Raw genomic sequence first — 6088 nt, forward strand, 5'->3', positions numbered from 1 at the left:
CTTTCTCCTCTCCTTTTGACATGACAGGTTTGCAATCCACCCTTGCGTCTATCTTGCAAGGGCAAGAGGACCAAGCACGTGTCTTGGCTTCTCTTGCTCCTCAAGGGAGACGCACGGGAGATTCACTTCCCGATTTTGACTCGTCCTACTACGGTAGGCGAGTGTACGACTTTAATGTTGACCAAGGGGAATTTGCCCCCTATGTCAACTACCCCTACCACCCTCCCCAACAAGGGCCCATCCCTAGTTGGAATGAGGAGCGTACACCCACCTAAACGTATTGGACGGGTCCATCCCAACCCGGTGTCACTCCCCCCTCCTTTCCGCCCTATGACTATACTATGATGGGCGGTAGTGGCTACCGTGGTGACTCTATGTACCCCACTACCCCACCGGTGGATCGGCCTAGTGAGTGGCCCGAGGATTTCACCGGGTGGCCTAGGGGATATATGGGTGGTTGGGATGGCCCCCGAGGAGATCCACCCCATGGTAACTACCCCCTTGTGCCCGAATTGAAGGAAAAAATGCCCTTGGTCCAAGTATGCATATAATATTAAGTCTAATAAATGCGGTTCAGTATCAATTAACAAGTTAATAATTCAGTGAGATCAAGTGAGCTGAATGCCTAGCTAGAGGCCGCTTCAGTTCAAGTGGAATTAATGATATTAATCCACATCTTACTCTTGACTAAACCCGTAGGATCACACAAATAGTACGTAAACGGATCAAGTATTTAATGGCATTAAATACTCCATCTATGGATATTCGGAATCGACGGATCTTGGTTTCAGTGGGAGCTGAGATCGTCACAAGCAAGAAATGAATACTCAGGAAACGATGATATTACCGGAAACGGAAATATGGATCGTATCGGAAATATAAATATTATCCAAGTCGTAGATGTTGCCGGAAACGGAAACATGGTACGTATCGGAAAATATTATTGGAAATGGAAATATTACCGGAATCGGAAATATTGCCGGAAACGGAAATATTGTCAGAATCGGAAATATTATCGGAATCGGAAAATAATTCCGCAAACGGAAATATTAAATATTTGTTCGAAACGGAAATTAATTCCGGAATCGGAAATATTAAATATTGTTCGTATCAGAAATGAATTCCGGAACCGGGAATTTAATTGGAAGCGCATCGTACGAATTAGCATCGGACAAGGTTTGCTAGACGAAGGCCCAACACGAAGCCAGGCCCGCGCCCAGCAAGCCGAGCGCCCAACATAGAGCTGCCACAGCATCGCCAGGCCCAACGTAAGGCAAGGCCCAGCAAGGCCTTGGCGCGCGCACGCTAATGTGCTGTTGGGCTGCGAGCAGCGACTGCTCGTGTGGTCCACAAGGCCTGCGCGGGTGGTGCGATGCTCGTGGCCATACGATGCTCATGTTCGTAACGAATCCTAATCCTATCGAAATTCGTGTATTGATTAAATCATAATCCTAATAGATTAAGTTTATTATTTAGAGTTCAAGTTGGATTCTAATTAATAAATCCAAATCCTAGTAGGATTATAATTCCTTTTCCATACCTCTATAAATAGGTGCCTAGGGTCATAATTTATAGACACAATTGAAGTATTCTAAAGGTAAGATTTTGAAGAAAAAATCAGCCATACACTTGCACCTAATAGCCGAAATTCCTAAGCAACCTTAAGGGCGATTCTAGTTGGTCAAGCTTAAGGCGGATCCGGACGTGCTGTGGACTATCTACGGAGGGACGACACTTGGAGTCCTAAAGACTTGTTCTTGTTCGGTTCGGGCGCAGCTAGGGAGGGCACGCAACAAAGTGTATGCATCTAAACTATGCTAAATGATTATGTGTAAATAATATGCTTTCCTGGCTTTATGGTTTTTCCGCATGATTTATGTTTTGTCATATGAATCATAACCCAACAGTGGTATCAGAGCCTCTTATTATTTTCATAATCTAAATTGCATAAACATGGTTAAATATTACAAATTTGCACGGAATTAAAATGGGTGATTAATTTTCGTAATTGTTAATTAATTGCAAGTTGCGTTTATTTAATTATATGTACGCAGTTTTTCGGCAGTTTCTTCGTTACCCATCTAAATCGAGTGATTTTTGTGTCAATTGTGCATGTAAAAGGCATTCTAAAATTTTGACAAAATAGTGTTTTTCGGCCGAACCCAGAATTCCCAAATTCGAAGCCTAACTATGACTTTTTGGAGGTTTTAGTTTTTCGAACGCAAAAGTTTGTAAATTTAAGATGTTAAATTAAGTATTTGCTATTCTTGTTGATAAATCTTGAGTTTTTGATTGACCTACAGTATATGTTTAACAAGTTTGAATGTCTAGCCTTGTTAATTATACAACCTAATTTGTAATTATGATTAATTTGTTGAAATTCGAATAATTTAGAATTAATTTGATTTTCATAATTAATTAATAATTTAATTAGGTACCAATGATTAAAAACCACCATAAAAATTGTTAATTTGTGTTAAATTTTAAATTTTTATGACCTAGATTTGAATCCATGTTAATCGGAAATTAATTGATTAATAAATTTTCGATTTTCGCCCTAAAATTATGAAATTAATATGATTTATTAATTTGTCATTAATTTTGGAAATGAAAGTTTTAATTTTTATGCAATTCGCTTATAAAACTTGCACGCACAAAGCAATGGACGCTACGTGTTACCCTTAAGGGGTGTTGTATAGTGCGGGCATGGGACGACGAGCAAGGGAGCTCGTCGCCCATGCGGTATGAATGCAGCGAGCAAGGCGAGTAGCACGCGAGAACAAGGCAGCAGCCCTGCCTTGCGTCGAGTGCTGCGATGATGCATGGGCGGATGGGCGAAGAAGCAAGGCGAGCGAGAATGGCAGGCGCACGCGCGCGGGCAGCGAGGGGTGCCTCGCAGCACGAGCGCTGCCTCGCCCAGCCTCGCCAAGCAACTGCTGCGCTACGAAGCAGCGAGCGATGCTGCGCGCAAGCGTGGCTCGGCTTGCTGCGTTTGCGCGTGGAAGCTGCTCGTGCCTTGCTGTGCGATCACTCGTGAGGGGCGATGCTGCCTCGAGGACTCGACGGGGCATGGGCGCAAGCCCATGGCCTCGTCTTGACCCGATTGATGCGCTTTGAATTTAATTTTTAAATTTTCAGTTCGGAAACGATTTTAATTAATTTTAAAAATTCGTAATTTAAATTGTTTTCTTGGATTCTAATTTTGAATATTATAATTATTATAAATTTTATTTATACTAATTATTTTACTAAAATTAAATCTTGAATTAATTTAAATTCGTTTAATTCAACTGAAATAAATTAAATTAATGGATTCGATTATAAATTTATATGAGCTTTAAATTTTAATTAAATTTGTATGTTTCCGGTTAGACTAGAAATACATTTTTATGTTTAAAATTAGTAAAGCATATGCATTTATTGGTTTAAGTGGGAGCATTTTTAGTCATAAACTCTTGATTAGGTCTACAAATCCTTTAAGGTTAAACAACTTGATTAGAATTAATAATTAAGGACTGAATAATTGGTAGATTATTGGTGCCCTTAATTAATTGCTGCAAATATTTATGTGATGCATAACGTGTTTTACTAACCAGCTATGTGGGCCATTCATGATAATGAATGGGTAAATGGTATATATTCTATATGTACTGTTTTGCAGGTTATGGAGTGACTAGTATGGCCCAAATAGGATAGAAAATATGGTCTGCGTACCATTAATTTGAATGTAATTGGTCTAATGCACCAAATTTGTTTTTCAATTTAAATATGGTCTGCGTACCATCAAATAGTTGTAATTAGTTTAATTATAGCTTATCCTATTTGAAGAAAATGGCGCCTCTCACCGTGAAATTCAAGACGAAGTTACCATTTTCGAGACGGACTTTGAAGTTGAAGCTTCAAGATGAAGTCGGACCATACTAGATCACATTTATCTTATGCATGATTTAAGTTATTTATTGCTTTAAATATGTCTTAATTATGCATGAGATTGTGGCTTGATTATAGGATTTTAGTTCACTTAAAATCTAGCCAACATCGTAAGAGCCTTAAGTTCCAAATTTAAAAATTGAGTTAAAAGGTGCCATGCCAAAATAAACACTTACTTGGATATCATTTACATCAATCTAGTAATAGTTTTCGCTCAGCGAGGTGTTACTTATTGGTCCTAAAGGGGTAAGGTACACAAATAATTGTGAGTACATGTTAGTTTTGGTGAAACTCAACGATATAAGTAAGGAGTCCTTTTATGTCGTGGCAAAATCGATAGGTTTACCTAATAAGTTCTTAGACGTATCTATCAACCAAGAGTAGTTTCTAGACTATTAGCAAAAGGCTTTTGCTTAACTAAAATGTTTTAGAATTGAGTCAAAATACATAATGTGCTTAATTATTCAATGGTTTTAGGGTCTTGGAATCATTTTATTCACACCTGCCGGAACAATAAATTCGAATAAAATGCTAATAACTTGTTTGAATTTCATGATTGCTTTAATTTTCAAGTTATTATTCATGATAAATGTTTAGGCTTTGCATGCTTCAATGTATGTTTTAATTATTGTTTATAATTAAATATCTTGCACTACAATAAATCCTTTTAGAAAGGTGACAGTAAATTTCCTCGATTGGTAATGAATCCAAGAACGATTCACGGAAATGAAAGAAAATGAGAAATTTAAAATGTACGTTCCTTATAGCGACTTTTATGGTTGTTTTCGAGTATCAAAGTTGAATGGCGTGGTGCTTGTGAATTCAAAATACAATATAGTTTTGAGATCATAAAGCATTGAGTTTAAACGCTCAGCTTTACCAATGGTTAACAACCTAATATCTTTGTCCATTTAATTCTCGAATGAGTCTAGTCCCTAGACATTCGAATAGAACGATGATTAGAGAACTTTAGAAGCTTCTGGTAAGATCATCTAGTTGAAACTTAATATTCAACATAAAATGGTAAGAACTTTGTTGAAGTGACATTGGACTTGTCTAAACAAGGTATAAAAGTCAACACTAGAGAATTCAATTCTTAAGGCTATTAGAAAGGGTACAAGAAATAGGAAAACAAAGGAACAAATGAAAGGAATTTACAATTCCGTTTCTACCTATAAGTTTATGTTTAAAGAGAAGTGACCTAGCAATCAAACTTCCTTGGTATCATATACCGCTTGAGGTTCTTACTTCGGTAATAACTCAAACAATGGAAGCTAGGCTACACTAATGACCTACAAGTGGGAAATGAATCATGGCAATGCTACATTAGTTGTAGGGTCATCTAGTTTGTTTTAAGTCCTTTCAAAGGCTGGAACTTAATGGCTATTTTGTTCCATAATCAGCATACCTAAATTTCTGCTTCAAACACAGAAAGGCTCGCATTCAAGAAAAACAAAAACAATGTTTGTTTGTTTATTTGAATAAAATGGTCATTTATGGGTTAAGTCAATATGCTTGATTAAAACAAACAACTCTTTAACAATAAAACTTTACTAGGTTCAAATCAAACCCTTGATTTGAGTTCCACTAATCTTTGGCATTGTTGCTTAGACCATATCAACAAGTTAACATTCAAAAGCTCTATTTTGATGGACTTTTGAAAGTTCATTGATTTCTAGATCAATTCAAGACAAGCTAGTCTTACTTGTTGAAAGTAACAAAATATATGAACTATTGTTAGAACGCCTAGACAATAGAGTTCAAAGCTAAAGAAAGGTTTTATGACTTTATTATTTCACATAGATTTGAGTGAATATAGGTTTATTTACTCAAAGTGATATAAGTTTGAATCTGTTTGGCTAGTTCAAAGATTCAGAAGTATAAATCCACATGGCAAGAAATCATAAAGATCTAGGTTAGATCATGACGATGATTACTTTAAGACCAAATATGATCATCTATGATTGTGTGTTTAACGATCTAGCTCCATAAGATATGGCATATTTACGTTGGAATGATCGAAGTCAATTGGTACTTGATTCGATCAATGATGAATCATATAGACTTTTCCTATAATTTCTAAAACAAAATGCTCAACTACCACCAAACTAAACCAAATTCGTCAAAGCTATTGAAAAGTAATTTCAGAATATCTTTT

Source organism: Spinacia oleracea, chromosome 3 (genome assembly GCF_020520425.1).
Source record: "Spinacia oleracea cultivar Varoflay chromosome 3, BTI_SOV_V1, whole genome shotgun sequence".
Taxonomy (NCBI): Eukaryota; Viridiplantae; Streptophyta; class Magnoliopsida; order Caryophyllales; family Amaranthaceae; genus Spinacia; species Spinacia oleracea.